The 18831-nt window shown below is 40.7% G+C and overlaps 1 protein-coding gene across 17 annotated transcripts in view; it reads right to left on the reverse strand.

Annotated features, from left to right (window-relative positions):
• The window catches only part of ZMIZ1 (zinc finger MIZ-type containing 1), a 326060-nt gene that overhangs the window by 203050 nt on the left and 104179 nt on the right, over positions 1-18831 (reverse strand). For 16 of the 17 annotated variants that reach the window (XM_040702495.2, XM_015288283.4, XM_015288291.4 and 13 more), the window contains one exon: positions 15064-15146. The exons of the other annotated variant lie outside the window; for it this stretch is intronic. The gene's annotated coding sequence lies outside the window, so the exon portion shown is untranslated. The remainder of the gene's footprint in view (positions 1-15063; positions 15147-18831) is intronic. 17 annotated transcript variants of the gene reach the window in all.

Consider the following 18831-nt stretch of genomic DNA (forward strand, 5'->3'; position numbering starts at 1 on the left):
CTAACTGTAAGTATCTCTTGCTGAGATTATCAGAGACTCAAGCTGCTATAAAGTTTTTTTTTTTCAAAAAAAATGGAATAAATCCTTCTCCCTTAGCATATTAGATCTCATCTATTTCTAAATCCACAGACTATCTAATCAAAACACTTGTACACATGCTTGAGATTAGGCCCACCGCCATTTTTAGTTTTGATACTTATAGGAAAGGACTTCCAACAACAGTAAGCCATTCTACAGCTACAAACCCACAGCTTTACCACCCAGCCCCATTTTTGTTTCCTGGCTGTTCTACCTGCAGGAATACATTATCTTACAGCAAAAGTATTGGTCTCACAGTGCTTGTTATGCAATTTCCTACAGATTTCATACTGTGGTAATTTTTGAAATTACCAGGTCCAAGTTCACTAAAACCAACGTACGTACAATGTAGAAATCAATGGTGGGTCCTGGTGTGTGAGGACCCACCTCACTGAAAGCATGGCCAGAGAGTTAGAGAATCACAGCAAGGCTGAGCATGGCAGGGCCCTCTAGGTCCACGTGACCCAGCCCTAGCTCCAGCAGAGACATCCAGGCATGGTGCCCAGGCCCACACCCAGGTGGTTTTTGGAGATCTGCAAGGAGGAGACCCCACAGACTCTACGAGCAACTGTGCCAGTGGCTCAGTCACCTTCATATGAAAAGTATTTTTTCATGTTCAGATGGCAGATCTTGTATTTCAGTTTGTATTACTTCCTGTCCTGTCGGTGGGCACCACTGAAAAGAGCTGGGCTCAATTTTCTTTGCAGTCTCCCTTCAAGTATTGCTATACATTGGCAACGTTCCTCTGCGCCATCTCTTCTCCAGAATAAGAAGTTCAAACTCTCTCAGCCTTTCCTCACAGAAGAGGTGCTCCAGACCCTTTGATGTCTTCACAGCCTTTTGCTGGACTCTCTATCTTGTCTCTCTTGCACTGGGGACTCCGCACTACAGGTGTGACCTCAACAGCAGAGCAGAAGGGAAGAATCATACCCCTCAGCCTGCCAGCAGCACCGCTAATGCAGCCCAAGATATCAGTAGCAATTTGTAGAAGCAATAAACAGTAACTGGGGCAAGGACACTGGTGGTGCATGTTCAAGTTGGTGTCAGCTTGGAACTCCTGGTCCCTCCAAGCTGCTTTGCAGTTAGGTGGCCCCAGTACAGGCTGAGGCTGTTCCTCTGCAGGTGCTGGACTTTACTTTTTCATTTGCTACATTTCCCCAGTTTGTTCAGGTCCCTCTGAATGACATCGAAGCCCTTCGGTCTATCAACTACTCCTCTCAGTTCTGTACCCTTAGCAAACTTGCCCCATCATCCTGATCATCACAAATGATGTACGAGTCCAAGAGCCAGCGCTGACCACCCCTGGGGTATGCTGCTAGTTATGGCTTCCAACTAGAGTTGCTACCTCACTAGCACTCTTTCTGGCAGGCAGGGTTGAAGGAGCCAAAATTAATAGCACAGAAACCAAATTACCCTCTTACTCCCACCAGTGTTTCTAAAAAACAGCACGACACAGCTGGAAACAGATGTCTTCTAGCTGCTCATGTTCTTAGAAAAAATCCTTTCATAACATATAGTCCCAAGAGCTGTCACACTGACATTTACCTCAAGGATATGCATTTCTTGCAATTTACCCAGGCTTTTACTCAGTCTTTATTCTTGAGAAATGGAAACTGGTAAAGTTCAGAGGAACAGTGTAAAAATTTGCAGTGATACCAATATAATCATATATTGAAAGAAAAAAAAGTTTTCCTCAGAACAACTTTATCACTTACAAAAACTTGTTTTAACTTCAGTTTTCTATACATTTAGACTTGGCGTCACTTGCACCCATGCACAGCAAAAACATTCATCCATGACTTCAAGGTGATACAGTGGCAATATGGACTATGCTGAATATTCAGCATTCATGCCAATGTATAGCTTTGTATGAGAGGACACAGTTTATATTACGCAAGTTCCAGGGTTAAATGACACAAGAGCCTTCACTGTCCTTCTAGAAGTCTTAACCATTTAAGGAAGAGTATCATTTTTTTTGCCCATAATTCATTAGGAAGGATTTATAGAACATCTTGACTTATTGCCATAAGACAACCAAGGCATGTGGCCTCAAAAGACCCAGCATTACAAACATGGAAGCAGAGGATCAATAAAGACAAGTAAATAGGGTATAATGATAACCTGCACCTGGAGCAGCCTATTTCAGATATTGATTTAATGTGGCTCTATAGTGAAAATACAAGCGAGGCAGGTCTCTTCCTTGGCAGCAGCCCTCTTGATGACATCTCAGACACTTAAACATTATCTGGAGTTACTCGTCTCAGTGATTGAACCATAGCCCTCTCCTCCTTCCTTTTTGACTCAAAGCCACTTTTGAACTCGACCTTTTTTCAGTATTTCCAACAAGAATAAAGCCTTTGATCCTTCCAGGGGTTTGGCACCATCTTAAATAGGTGGCCATTGTCTGCTGCTCTCTGCATAGGAGCATTTTTGCTTTCCCTCCATTATCTCCTTGCCGCTTACGTTTACTTATCCACAATTCACTTGTTTCATTTATTTAATTGAATGCTACACCTGAATGTTTCTTCCCATCTCGGTAGGTGGCCAATGCTCCACAGCACAGAAACTTAAGAGAAACATTTCATGAAAATGAATTCAGCAGATGTTAGTAGTAGTAAGTTAGCTCTGTGTAAGTGATTTTACTCCTACTAAATATAAATACATACAGAGATATTTAAAATATTCTATTATTCACTCATTTTAAAGATTGAAAACTTTAAAGTTTATGAGTACAAAAAGTTTGTTTTGATGATCGTGTGGCCTCATCGCATGCATTTTCCTAAGACTTTTGAAATCAGAGAGCGTGTCTGTACTTTGCCTTCCTCAAATATACGCACTTACACTTGTGCAATTATTTCACATTTCATGCAAAAGGCATTAGAAACATGACACCTGGGCTCACACATTTAGCTTGAAGCTTCAACATGATAATGTGCTTTGTGTGTGTGGCCAAAAAAAAAAAAAATCAATTGCAAACTTGGTTGTGCGTGTATTTATATGCAAAGAAATGAATTTACCAGCTACAGAAGGCAAAGGCAATCCTCCAAATGCTTCATGTTGTATATTATTGACTAATATCAAAACTGATTCCAATCCACTAATCTGTTTTCAGAAATCCAACTACCTTTATGAAACATAATGGGCAAGTTTGTTCAATTCCCTAGTTTTGTGTATAATGTCATCCATTTAGGAACCAGTGTAGATATTGGTTACTCAAGCTCTTTAATGAGGGGTAATTTGAGACTAACATCTACAGCCATGCAAGATGCTGTTAAGGCAGGGACTAAGCACTGATATGATTCCACAGCCAAGCATTCCCACAGCCAACCCTATTTCTAAAATATCAATTCATCATTGAAGTTCATTCTCAGTGAAGAAGAATCATTCTATAAAGAAGCAGAAAGTCAACTTGAAATCAGTTCAATTTGAGATAAACACTACTAATACTTAAAGCCATTTGACAATGGGTATTTTAAAAAAGAAAGTTCTATTTATGCCAGAGATATTATTGAGGCTGCCTACTAAGGAACACAATCATTTACTGGATGACTACTTTATTATGTAATTACTCAAAACATATTATATACATACTATCTTAGAAAATATGTGGATTATGCAAAAAATTATATTGTCTTCATAGCTCCCAGACCAGTTGTTTTAAGACGACAGTGGCAGAGAACGGTTCGACGAGCTTCTGGCTGAAAACTGTAGTTGCCAACGCTTCAAAACAAAAACTCACAGTGGGTGCAATGCCATGGGAAGAATCATAGAATTGCTTAGGTTGGAGGGGTCCTTAAAGATCATCTAGTTCCAAACAAACAGAAAACAGGATTTTGCTATGTACTACTAAATCAGCAAGATTATTTTGGTTGAGAAAGGCAGATGCCAAATTACCTAAACATAAGTACAAAGAAAAAGGTGTTGCAGCATGAGCAAAAATATTGACAAGGCAATTCAAATGGCATAGCAACATGAAGTGCCAGGCCACGGTTCATAGGACCTACAACAAATACCTGGTTTAGAGAATGCATTTGGTTGAACAGCAAAGATCTCTCCCAGTCTGAACTTCAGTGTATTGCTCACTGCTGCACCATGATAGCATGCACATGTATCTTATGTACAAAAAAAAAAAAAAAAAGTCCCAGAAGATTTCTGGTGTTAACTTCATTTAACAATACAGATGGAATAAAAATTACTCCACAGAACACAAGCCTCATGTGTTCACACATTTCCTCAAAGCAACAGTATAACTTTTTCTGCCAAATTATAAGGTAAAACATGACTGACATCTATTTTTATCTACATGGTTCTAAAGAGCTAGTATACAAATGTATGTTTCTTGTACTTTCATATGTAATCAATATTTCACATTTTCTATTTTTACTTTAAAATGACAGCTCATAGGAGTAATTAGTAACTGCACACATTGGCAGAAAACCAATCTCTGGAGAGTTTTTTGTTTATGGCCATTTTTCTAAACTGAAATCCAACTGCCTTTAATTTGCAACCAGAAATAGTGGGATGGAACTGACTTCTTGCTGTACATCTTAAATGAAATATTAATGGCAACCAAAGCAATAACAAAGCTGAGGGATAACTGTCCACAAATTTTTACCTGAAATATTATCCTTTGATAAGTAGGTTGTTTAAAATTCCCCAAATAATAAACATAAAAGTTGATTGTTTAATTATGTAAAAAAAAAGTACAAGAACGAAGACTACCTACCCTAGGCTTCTGCTACTCTTCTTGATGCAACTTAAAATACAGTATGAATAATAATTTAAGCATTGTTATAAACCTGAATGCCGTGGGAACCACACACATGCCATGCTAGGTTAATACAGTGATCCACCTAGCTTGGGATTCTGCCTCCCAGGATGACAAACAAGGAGTGCTTGAAAGCCCAGCCACTATCTGTGCTTTACTTCCCTTCTACTTCCCAGCATCCACAGATGAGAACGTATGCTTCCTTTGGAATCTGTTCATAAACGTGTTGTCCATAACTGTGCTTGACGTGCTGGTTTGCCTCCACAACCTCCTTTGACAGCAGATTGTCCAAGCAAGGCAATTTCCCCTGGTGCAGGGCCCATTGTTCTTCTACAAATGGGCCTTGCAGTGTAGTTAAGGCTATTTTTGGAAAGACCTGTAAAAATCAATTCCAGCACCTTCAGCACTGCTATAGAGCACTGGCATGCAGCAGCCAAACACACCTCTTGCCCCTGGGATGTTTCTAAGAAATTCCCATCACATGGAGTGCAGCAAGAAGAAAACAGGAATTACCATGGAGGCACTTGGCCAATACTCTAGGCTAGAAGAAAACAAACTGTTCAAGTAAGCAAAGTGCTGCTGTTTTATTTTTCCCCCAAGCATTCTGAGCACAGAAAGAGCACAGCCATTCATCCTATTCACACAGTTGTGACTCTACTGGTTGTAAAGTATCAACACGTAACCAAACGGCAACTTACCACTGCCATTTTTCACCATTAGAAATTAGGCATCACTTCATCTTCACTTGCATTAACTGAACCTTTTTAATTGTTACTATTATTTTAATTTGTTCCAAGCATCATTTCCCAAAAACTCTAGTTAAAACTTGGCAAAGGAAAGACAAGGAAGAGTCACATGGAAAAATTTACTTCCTACCAGCCAGCTGGGCTACTTCTGTGATGATTACCTGTTCCTTGCAGAAGGAATGATCCAAAGCTACAATTTACATGTTTAAACTAACTTAGCTCAGTTTGATTCTAATGGCTCGTGGAATAATCATCTGAGCTATCTAGTTGGCAGATCTGAATGGCAGGAACTTCTTCCAGAGACAGCAATAAGCTGCCGAGAACACACGCTTTTCACAGCCTAATCTTTCCCTGTCTGAAGTCAACCTTAGCTATCTGAATGATGAGAACATTTCAAAAGAGGTAACAAAACAGTTATGATGGGCCACACATATGATTTTAGACTGAGTTTCTAGGATACAAAGGGAGACAGGTGTCTATCTCCCTTAGTGTGTTCAATTGCAGTAGAGTAGCACTGCCTTTTTCAAAGGTCAGTATTAGGGATCTGCTCTGGAAAACATTCACCTTTGATCTCAGCATTTTCCACCATTCTGGACACCTGCTGACAACAATCACAAAAGCCAAACTCTCATTATTATGCTTATCTATCAATTGCTTTGATTCATAAAGAAAAAAAAAAATCAAGTACAAAACCTTCACTTACACTACCAACCAGCTGAGCCATCCATATCCATTATTCCCTTTACCTTCAGTTACTCTCAGTATTGTTGACGGTGCAAGTAGTGCACAAGGGATACAGACTAGGAGAGAAGGAATACCACAGAGATAGGCATACTTAAAAAAAAACCAACCAACCCAATTTATATATACTTAGAGATACAAAGAAACACAGATAAGAATCACCCTTGACATTTTGCCAGCTAACTTAAATCCTGAAAAATATCCCCTAATGACCTGAATATAATACCATGGTGTTCCAATGTCACTTAAATACTGCAGTACACTTCCACTGGCAGCATGGTCTGCAGAGTTACTACAGGATTACGCTGCCACTAAAATACTACTTAATGCTGCTGAAATTTCAAATTAATTCTGGGAGCTAAATCATTATTTAACTCTGTTTTTGCAGAGATACGTTCCCCTAGTTGTTCTAATAACAGCAATTCCAGAAGTAAAAGGCTGGTACTGTCTTCTCAGGGCTGCTTAGATGGAGAAGTGGGCCTCTAAACTGCCAAGTAAATTAATGCATTGGTGCATGGCCAATTGTGATCAAGAAAATAATTTGAGAAAAATGGGCTCAAATACTTAGAGTGGCTCACAGCAATGTGATGAAGAGCAATTGTATTATTTCACAATAAAGGTAGAGAGATAAGTCCAGTTTTCTCTAGGTGTACATGCATATGCACTCACATGTTCCGCTCTACCACTACACTGCTCCACAGGCAGAGGACAGTATTTGAGGGGTCACATTCTGCTAAAGTAAACAGCACAGCTGTTGGTAACTGACGAAACCAATCTATGCCAGCCAAGGATGTGGCTTTCAAGCCATGCTGAGCACTGGTTTCCCAAACCTAAATAAACAAACGTTGCCTTTTTACAGCTCTGTCTTTTTTTAGGTGGTTTTTTTTTTTTTTTTTTTTTTTTTTAAACATTATACAATTCCCGTTACTAGTGAGTGTTTTATACATTTCGGTAACTGTAGCACTTCAATGCTAGGATGAACAGATCCTTGACACCTCATCTTAACCGAAGTACAAATTCTTTTGCAAACATATGAAGTAGACGAAAGGTACACAAAAACAAAGGGTGGACTAAACGCAAAGCAAGATCATCTCTCTTCTCTCAAACTTGGCCTATTTCTAGCCTTGTGGTTAGACTAGTTTGTCTCTCCCAGCTAGAGCATCAGGCTGTTCACTCCTTCTGCAGCCAAATGCCTTAAGCCTGGGAAGTGTTCCCAAGAAATATTGTAAAAGTGGCAAATGAGAAACAAGATGGGGCCAAACATAGGGGCCGAGAACAACTTGTGGTTTTAAGTCTACATTTGGAATAATTAATCCTTTTCCTTATTAAAACTGTTGCTCACTTCTTCATTCATTAATATTGCCCTTGTTTACACATGCACACAGGCCAAAGATTTTCTCCTCCCTCCAAATATAATCTCCTGCTATTGATAGACACTTTCAAGTACTGGATCTGTGTATGTCTACATGGCATATTGCAGGCAGAGGCGAGCTTCCTTGGCCACCATCCAAGCCAGCTGTAAATGAGCCAGCTCCAAACTGGAAGCTGTGTAAGCACAATTAGCACAGCAGTAAGCCTGATCTAACACATCCTGCCAAGAGACCGAGCTTATTAGCTCAGGCTCAACACAATGCTAACGATGGACGAGGGCTTCTGGTTTGACTCCATACAGCGTGTGGCCATCTGAAGATGAGCAGACCAAGCTTACATCTACTGACAAGACATGGTGTAGGTACATGCTCTCTTCACTGCAAGGTCTATTTGTTTCCCTCTACAAACGACAAGATTCTCTGAATGCAAACTAACAGGATAAATGTTTCTGAGGCCTACAAGGGCTGAAAGCAGATGGAGGAAGTAGGGATCTCCAGGTGGGAATGTCAGAGGCAGCAGGAGAAGAAAAGCATCAAGCAACTGTGAGATGGACAGGAGACAGGCACTAGAAATGCCAAGCGGAAGGGAGAGTAAGATTGCTAACCGATAATGGGAATTGAGAGCACTCCACCTCTCCAGCTCATCACCTTATATCAGGTCTAGGGCAATAACTGCAAAAAAAAACAAAAAAAAAAAACCATGTAATATATGCTAAGAGGTCCCTATGTGTAGACAGGCATCTCCAAAGAAAGAAGAATACACTCAACTTGGTGGATGTTTAAGAGTCCAAAGGAGGAACATGTACAGAGAAGGAAACACCCGTTATCTAACCGGGACCTGAGAAAATAGGTCCATCTGATGTCACTTTTTATACTAAAGGAACAGCGATAAGCTAGTGGTAGCAATTGGCACTAGTTTATAAGAGAAAGTTATGACTTCAGAGCAAAATGACACAAAAACCAAAGGGCAGCAATGACAATTATCAGCAAAAGGAAAAAAAAAACCAAAAAAGCATTAGACAGAAACCAGCTGACAGGAGTTACTTGGAGAGATTCTGCCCACACAGCAAGAGAGCACACAAACAAGAGGAAATTCCGTTAGAGAAGTGCCGCATTCAAAGGCAACAAAAGGAAATACCTTCTTATTCAACACGCAATTATACTGATTAAGTCTCTGCCACCAGACTGCTGCTGTGGCAAACACTCAGTATCCATGAAAAGTGTTGTTCATGTCTGTTTTCTTCTTCTCACTTTATTTGCAAAGTAGTATTTTTAGTTTTTGCTTGCTTAAGCTTTCAGCTGCATAGGACAGGTAACACAAGTGAGAAGTGACCCCATGTGGAGCTGCAAGCAGGCTCTTCTGCTTATTTACATTCTGAAGCAGAATTAGGTTCATTCTCACTTGTGAGATTTTAATCTACATGGAGGTCTTCCCTGGTCTGCTAGCTCAAAATCTTGTCTTTGAAAAGACAATGTTTGATCTTTAGCACAAACGACACATCCTCAGCTGAGTACAGCAGTTTAAATACACTGACCCAATATTCAAGATGGGCTACACACCTGCTGGCTTTTCACATGGTACTCATACATGCCAATACACAGACTTCAGTCGTACCTATCTTCACGATTCAAGAGAATCGCTGATAGTGCTTGAAAGCATTCTTTTCCTTCCTTTTCCCCATCCTTTCATAAACCTCTGAAAACATTAACAAATCAAGCAGGATTAATCATACCAGGTTAAGAGATGGACTTAGCTACAGACAAAAGAAAAACTGAGAGCTAAGATTACAGTCACATTGTTCTTTTGTCTTGAGAAGGAAATATATTCCTCTCTTCCCACTTGAAGGCCTCAAAAAGAAAGCTATATTATCAGAAACATCAAGGCTTAATAAAAAGTGTGAAAAAATAGTTGTACCTTGTATTTTCTAGCTTCAGTAAGATTAGACAGATGAATTTAAATACTTTTCAATATCAAACATATTTTAAAACTCCCAACAGAATCACCGTTGCAGATCAATTTACCTTATTTAAAATTTCTCAGTCACCTATATATATATAAACAAAACACGATCTAAAACTGTAATAGACTTAGACCTGAGTCACAACTTCCGCATACATGTATACATGTAACACATAAAACAAACATACGCATAAGGTATGTAAGTCAAACTAACCAATCAGTCCCCCTCCTGCTTTTACTGAAAAGATGCCGATTTTTGGCTGCAAAAGCAGAGGATCTAGAACACCTCAGAAGAATGTATTTCCAGGAGCTGGAAGAACATACTGAGGAGATAAACAAGATAATAAGAGCAGGCAAAGCAGCAGTATCACTGCCAGTTAGTTATAAATATTTTTGTATTGAACAAAAATAAATATTCGAGCCACTTACTATTTCTTTTGGAAATATTTCCTTACACAGGAATGCAAGCTAGCATCCTTTCTAAGGCCATAAGAATCTTGTCTATATCACCATAAACTAGTTTTAGTACAGGATACAGCAATTGCCAGTACAGTCACATGATAAACAGAATATACGAATACTGATTTTATTTAGTCTTCCTTCAAAGCAATCTAATCCATTTAAAATAATAATAAATGGAAATCAGAAGCCCCCTGCCAAAAGAAGTAGCTCAGACAAAATGGCTCATCTCTACTATGTGTACATTGCTTTTTGTTTGAATAGAGGAAAAGGAGGATAAATTGCAACGTGCTCACAGAAGGTTCTGTTATTTTTAACTAATACTGTTCTGTCAGTATAGATTCATCCAGACAGAGAACTCTTCATTAAAAGTATAATTTATTTTGGTTGCTTTTCACAACACTGAAGTGACATCTTTCCCAACCACTGTCAAAGGCAATTAAGAACACGGTGCTTTTTGAGCATAAGTTTCAATCTTGATTCCCCTTGACCTGCCTAAACAAAGTTTCCTTGTAAAAACTTGAGAAATCCTAGGTGTAAGGGGCAAAGCCAAACATCAAGGAAAAAAGCATTATTAAGATATATTTATCATCACTGCGTAATTATCTGGGGAAAAAAAAGTCTTTACGCTTCTTATAAAAGCTCTGAACTTACAAATCAGTGAGATGCACTAAGGAACAAGATAAAACATCGGACAACTCTGAAAAGGTGAAGCTTTTGCACGCTGTTTCTGTTAAGTCATGAGGTGGACTTGTGCCTCTTTTTCACCTGAGGTCTGCTAAGGTAGTGCAGCATTTTACTGACAAGCACAGCACAGGGGACAATATAGGGAAGAAAGCAGAAAGGTACCAGCATTTTGCTCTGCTACACTAAATGAGATTTCTGGAGTATTTCTCCTCACTTCTGCTCGTTCACTTGGAAAAAGCATATACAAACAGAAAGTAACTTCAAGTTTTCCCTTGAATCAGGGCTTTCTATTAAAGAAGATATATATAAGTCCTCTAAAATTTATAAGTGATGTCAACTGTTGAAACTGTGTGTTTTACCTCACAAAGATCGATCCCACACCTTCAGGGTGCTTAGCTCCATGCCACTCCCTCTCACTCTAATTAGAGCAACTGGCACAGCCTCCATGACTGCATCAATGCAGAGGACTTGGCCAACGACCACTGTATGGTTCTTACAGCATTCAAGCTGTTTCTTTCTAGCAGTATCTGCTAAAGGAAAAAGTGCACTCTCCTCCCTGCTACACACGACAGCATGACAGGAGGCAGAGCACTGGGAAAGCAGAGGCAACCTGAAGGGCTCAGTTGCTGCCCTCAGACACCAAGGCCCCAGCCTGGCCTTCGAGATTAGAAGCAGCAGAAGTGCACACAGAAGTGATACTGCATCAGCGGCCCAGAGAGTGACCACTGCACCCTATGTGCCAACCCTTACAGCTCAGAGCACTTCCAAAGTTATCAACCAGTTGTCCCACCTTTTAGAAGGGAAGATGTCCATTTTTTCTTACAGTTATTAGTCAACAAAACTGTTTCAAGGGGGGGTGGGGGGGGGGGGAATTTCTCATCCTCACATCACCAGCCTTATTTCCTACTGCATCTTTCCTTCTTTCCTTATTGTTTCTCCTTCCTACCCAAACCCCTTTCCAGCTATTCAATTCACTTTCCTCCATCCCTTTTTTTTTTTTTTCTTTTTTGCTTTCTGCTGTTGTAAACATTTGTGTGCTGCTTCCCCACTGCCCCCACAGATATGCAGAGATAGCAGCAGGAGTCAGACAGTATGGCACCGGTGGCAACCAGCCATGGCACATTTTACCCAAACAGAACACAAATCTTATTCTAGTAAGAAAAATGATGCTACAGTTCCACACCACGATAATATCATTAAATAATCAGTCACACTAAAGATCGGCTGCAAAATGTTTGGTAGAAGAGAGGAGGAGGGGGCTTACTTACTAATCCACCTCAGCAACAAACCCACACTGATAAAAAATGTCCACTACTCATGCACCAAAGTGGCTCGCACAACACCCAGCCACACTGCTGTGACCATTTTTCTCAGTGGCACAGCTGCAAGAAGCAGCTCCTGCCTCTGGCCACTTCTTATCAACTCCTTCACATTGCTTTCTCCCTACTCCTCCCTTATTACAGCTCTGTGCAGGGAATTCAGTTGGTTAAGCTAAACATGCTCCATTCAGCCTCCCTTCTTCCCCAGTTTTGCAGGATTTCATTTAAAACAGATCTGGTCACTGCCTTTGTTCCAGAAGCAGTTCAGATCATCTGGAAGGGGGAAGGCAGGAGGAGGAAGGTCCATCTCTTCCAGCCCAGGGGTGCAGGAGATACCGCAGGGTCTACTTTGCCTCTGAGACTTGACATACCCATAATATTACAGGCTACTACAGAGCTTTTCACAATCCATTCCAGCTTGAGCTGTGTTTGCAAAGTCTCAAAAGGAGCCTGTGCTATTCCTACAATTAGAAAGAACAGGTTTGCATAATCTTAACCCTCACATCCCAGGAACCAGAACTAATTCACTGCTTTTCTAATTTGACTTGGGGATTCTACAGTGCAGCAGCAGGACTTAGGAAATGGCTCTTCACTGTAACCTCATTTGAGTGATCATCTTTTGTTTGCATAACTCCAGTTTGCAAGCTGACAGCTATCAAGTCAGATTACAGAATGCCACTCACACTGACACATGCCAAAAGTAAACCATTAAGACCATCTAAATAGTGGAGTTAGGCTTAATATTTTAGTTGCCAGGAATTACACTAAAAAATAAATGCAGCAATTAGTTTTTAAAAAAAGGGGTGGGGGTGGGGGGTGGGGCACCAGGTATCCTGTAGAAATCAGTTATTATTTAATAGGAAATTAATAAAGGGAATAATTAAAATTAATTGAAATGGTCACATAAAAATTTCTGAAATCCTAGAAATCCCACATCTGAACTGCAATGTGTTTAAGCTGATAATATAAATAAAAAAGGGGGGAAAAAAGAATTAGAAAGAAAAATTCCTCCTAGAAACCCTGTTCTTTCAGCGTGTTTATGAAGCCTCCGGAAATACCATGGCAAACATTCCAGCTCTACAGCAGTGCACCACGTGACCCCAAGGCACAGCAAGGAACTTCAATCCCAAGTATCCTCATGGAATAGAACAGTCAGTTTTATTTCTTACTTTTTAAACCCTGAAGTGCAGGGAAATCTTCATTAGATATTCAAGCTCCCTGTTTAAAAAATGTGTTTTTTCTTTTCTTTATTTTTTCTTTTCTTTTAATGATTTGCTGCATTTCCACGACTGTGTGTGTTATTTTTATAGTAAAAGACCAAAAATTTAAACTTATGTTCACAAGGTATAAAATACAGTACACTCTTTAAGGAACCACTAAAAACATTTGCAATGTCATCTAAATCTCCTGTTACAGTTGCAATCAGTGCTACTGTATTTCTCAATACAGCCAAGATATTTGCCTAGTGAAAAACACAGCACAGTTAAGAACTCTCCCCCTTCTAATCTTCCAGTATGATTTTAGTTAGAGCTATTAATGAAAGGATTTATGCATATGAGCTGTACTGAATGTTACCAAAAAATACTTAAATGTGAGCTTGAATAACAACTTTCCATTTTTACAATCATTTAAGTACTTGGAAGTACCCATTTAAGATGTAGGAGTAAGGATGAGTCATAATGTAATAGTTGGGTATCAGCTGAAATTTGTGTTTTGTCTTAAAACAAAATAGAACAAAGCAGTGCTGTACAAAAAGGAAAACAATTCTGCAGCACAAAAGCACAGTGGTGTGTGCCTGCCATTTGCTAACTTGCTTTAGTAGCCATGTCAGAAACACTCCTAATTATCAGAGGTAAAAGAGAGATGGCATTTCTGCTGGAAGCAAGTTTTACACTTTATTCTTCCTCTCCCCTCTCTTTCAGCCTATAAATATTAGTCTTACACATTTTTCTCCCATGCAGCTCTTGAAAAGGTTGAGTTTTTCAAGGCTGAGAGCAGACAGAAATGTTCATCAAGAAATGCCTTCAGGTCAACTGTCTGTAGCTCATCAAAGCGCAGCACTGAAAATATGGATGAAGGGGAGGAGGATTATAAGAGCGTGGTACAGCAGATTAAAAAAAAAAATAAATCTATGCTCTGATGATCATTAGCTTTATCCTTTTGGAAACAGACTCAGTTATCACCCAGGCACCCTTGGTGGTGGTGGTCACAAGGGTACCGACTCCTCCTCCCCATTTTAGCTGCTTTCAAAACAACCACAAATATGTGAAAGTTACTTTAATGGTATTTGCCAACACAAGGAAACGCCACAGGGATGTGATTAGGAGTAAATGTGGAGATGAGCCATATGATAGTTTAAGGAAAGGCAGCTGGTCCCCAAAACAATTAATACATGGACCAAGTACTTGAGGAACCCCGAACCACACTGGAAATAAGGCAAAGATAAGATCATTAGCTTATAAAATACTTAAAATATCTTTAAAAAAAAAAAACTATGGAGCATCCACTATTTGCTTTTTCACTCAGGGCAACAGCTGGACATAAGATATTGAACACATCATTGAAACTACTGTTCGTTTCTACTCAGGGATTTCTCCTTTGTTTATTATAAATGCACATTTATTGGCAGCAAGTAGAACATATTATTGCTGTGTTTTATAGCTCGAATGGCTCATGCAAAGAGTAATTTGTTTGTATTCAGTATCGCGATCAATAGCTGTACCAGGGATAGCCCGAGGAATGTTTATGCTAAGGGCTTTGCTTGCAGTGTTTCACTGTTGCAATCAATTGACCAAACAGGACTGATTCTTAAAAAAACAAACTGTGATAGTGACCAGATCAGCCATTAAGACATAAAAAATGATGCATCATATGGAAAAAGGCCAAAGACCCACAAGTACTTTTATCCATCTGCCAGTCCATAAAGTCTTCCTACCTGAATATTCCCCACCGGCTTTTCTTCCTCTCGGTAGCTGGGGCCCTCTTCCTCAACGCCCTCACATAACAAGATCCATTTTCCTGCAATACAAGCACAGACACATCATACTTCCATTCTCCCAAGTGACGTGGTAACATGTGAAAAAGCTCACTGCGCAGACCCGAGACAAATGGGGAGCATTTGGGAGTCCCAGAAACAACCCTGGAGCACCAGAGCTGAGACTTGGCCCAGAGTTCCAGCCACCCCAAACTCTGCAGATTTACACCATCATTTCAAGTCTTACAGGCTTTGCAGTCCGTAAAAATGAGAGGAAGAAAAGATAGTAAAATTCTACCATGCCAAATGGCCATTTTTTTTCACCCAAAGATCATGCTGAAGTCTCCTCATTCGCTTAATACAGGAACTCACTGGCTGCTATGAGTTAAGTGCCATTTAAAAAAAAATAAACACCCCCCAAACTCTGCTTAAGCGGATATGCCAAAATACCACAAAAACACCATCCTGTCTGTAGAAAAACAAAGCGAGTTTATGGATTACATTGGCACAGCACTACGACTTCTAGGAAATGCTTTTTAATTATAAAGAAATACTGTAAAGGAAGACAGCAGAATGTTTACGGGCACTGCGTATTTTGTTACATGCTGTTTCAGCAGTCAGACAAGGTGTCTTTACAGGCGTATGCTGCTAGGCTCTAAAGCTCAGCACATATTGAAGAAAGGAACAGAATGAGAACATTTTGCTTCTCTTTTGACAAAATTCCAAGCAACTTCCATGCAAAAGAATATTTCATCCAAGAGGAAGAAGTAAGTCTGATGGAAGAAAATATAACACGTGCGTCTTGTGGTCAGTCTAGAACCCCAAAATGACCAGCAGTGGAAGCAGCCACCTTGTTAGCACCTGATATGATGCAAAAGCCACACCTGAAACCCACAAAAAAAAAAAAGGAGAAAATATTCAAGTTTTTCAAGCAACTTGTTACATGCATTTGGTATTTGTTACACAATCTTATTTACTCTGCTCACTGATATCATACAAAGAATAAAAACGTCTGAATAACATGCTTGAAACAATCATTCCATCCCTGGTATATACAATGCTGCCAAGAGACAATTTGCTTCAGCTGGGAACTGCTGTCCTCCTTGTCCCACAACAAATGGCAATTTTAGGAAAGTTACAGATTGACAGATACCCTGAGTGAATGATTGGCTTTTAAGGCCTCACTGAACTGTGAATGTTTTCCCCTGGAACACATTTATTCTCATCCAGAATTTTCCCTAATGCTTTTGTTCTGACTACACAGGTCGGGGGAAACATGCTAAAGGATTCAGATTTAGTATGTGTTAACATGACTTCCTCAGCTAATACAGACTAAGTTCTCAATTAAGTCAAAATTAATTATTTAATCTAAGTTCGCTCCCTCCAAAGGATAAATTTCTGTTCTGCCTATCCCAGCAGCACGTTCCATCCCTGGCTCTGCTGGTGCTACGGGACAGGACTCAGACACCCGGCCATAGCATTTATTTGGCAGCTTCAGCTCTGCCTCTCACTTCTCCCTCCTGGGCACTCACTTCCAAGCCTGCATTTGTGCAGCTGCATGGCTAGCTGCATGAGGACCTCATTTCCTCCAGCATTTGTCTCATAAACAGCTGTGCCAACACAACACAGGGAATGGGCACGAGGGCAGGAGTGATCAGCCATGATGGCAGAGGGTCAAACAGAGGCTGCTTAAACCAGCTCAAACCACACTGCCATGAAATAGGGAGCCAAAGCTTCGCTCCACTCCTTTGTGTTTTAGTTCGTCCATCTGTAAAACTGGCACCACAACTCCTACTCTGTTTTATAAAGCACCTCTGAAAAGGGCAATCCCATTAACATTTCAGTGAATTCACATTACAGACCACCCACCTCATTTGCAAATCAGGTCCAAACTTCTTCCAAGGACACTGGCACAGTCCTCATCAGCATCTGCTCTGTGCTTTTGCCCCACAACCTGCCCAGGGGCCGGGCCAGCCCAAGCCCTGCCACCACACCGGGCAGGGACTTCCTCAGAACCAGATTCAGACTGCACAACAGAACAGTTTTTTTTTAAAGCCTGATCAGCTCTCTCATCCTATTTCTGGGAAGATCCCCAAACCAGTGACACTGACACAGTTTTGGGACAGGCGACTATGAGAATCAGTGAGCGGTGGAATAGCAGTCCACTGAAAGCACCTTAAAACCAACATCACAACCTTTCCTGGCCAAAAGCCACAGCCTCACAGCACGGTGCTCCCCTTTCTGACTGATGCCCAGTCTATGTCCTGTGACGCAGCCACATGAGCACGCACAGAGAAGAATCAAGCACTTGGTGCAAGCATCTGCCGGTGCCGGGTGGCAAAGCTGTTGGGTGAGGGCTCTGGAAGAGGAAGGGAAGCCCACAGCTCTAGGGACAGCCAATAATTCCTGCGTGTACAGATCCAGCAGAGGGAGCACAAAAACAGAAGGATTTTTTCTTGGCCAAATGTTTTGGCTATGAAACACTGAATGTTTGAAATCCCAGGCACTTTGTATTAGATTATTTCTATAGTAATGCATGTGTGGTGCGTTACAAATGCATAATAGACAAAACCCTTGCTCTGAGTAGATTACAGTGTAAAAATCAATACAGCAAGAGACAAGCAGCACGGGCAGCATGGGCTGCTGAGGCCAGGAGTAGGAAGGAGAGGCAGCACAGCGGGGCTGCCAGCTCTGCCGATTTGATCGTGCCTCTTGCAGTAACAGGAGTTTTTCAAACGGATAGCTATCAAAAGTCTCATCTTCACATGAAAAACCACAGCTTTCAGGGACCTCCTGTTTCTGTTTCGTTGTTGTTTGCTTTTTGTTTTAAAGGTGCTATTTCCAGGCTTCCAAAGTGAAATGACTAAAGCTGTAGAGCTGATAACGTGTGCCCAAAAGACTTGAAGAGGGGACACCACAAACATCTTTCCAGAACCCGTCTCCTCCTCAGCCCTGCCTCTGGAGAAAGCCAGAGGGCCCCAGGGATGCACTGTCTACTCCAGCACTCAGCCTGTGCTGAGCTCAGCTACCAGCAAGGGACCACAGTTCTACGAGTGATCAAGGGTAAAACCTTCAGTTTCCATACACGAAAAGCTACTTGGCCTCTGTGTACCCAAATAAAAATGAAGAGATAAAAACAAAACATGTGCAGAAATCATTGGAAAACGGAAATACTGTCAAGACAGACAATTAAGTGTACGGCGCAATCTCACTATGGAAATGCATGAGGCAGGTGTACTTTGGGGTTTTTTCCTATCTTCAAAAGTTATTTCCAGGTTCTAGTATTATCCTCATTCAACTGCAACATGTTCAACTCAGAATTCCTGCAAAACAGCAGTGAACTTTACAGTGCAATTCCAGCTCTCATGCACCCCAGGGCTGCAGGTGGGTCAGAAGTGAACAGCACAGCGTGCTGCATTTTCTACAACAGCAAGAGGACTTCTGCTGCATGGGAAATATGCAACCTTCTAGATAGTGTTTAAATATTACATGCTGTACTCATCAGTTAGCACAGCCCACAATCAGCTCAGGAGTTCTTATAAACTTGGGCAGTTTTTTTTGGTAAATTCTGAAGCAACTCAAATTCAACACTGTGTGTATGGCTCACGGTCTTCTGTCCTTAAGTCTGTTAATTTTGTATCAAAGAGAAACAAAGTGCTGCTAAAGCATACAAGGCTAAGTAGGTGTTCGCTTGGAGAAAAAGAGGGTAAGAAAGAGGCTAGGCTCAGA

The sequence above is a fragment of the Gallus gallus genome, chromosome 6 (genome assembly GCF_016699485.2).
Source record: "Gallus gallus isolate bGalGal1 chromosome 6, bGalGal1.mat.broiler.GRCg7b, whole genome shotgun sequence".
NCBI lineage: Eukaryota > Metazoa > Chordata > Aves > Galliformes > Phasianidae > Gallus > Gallus gallus.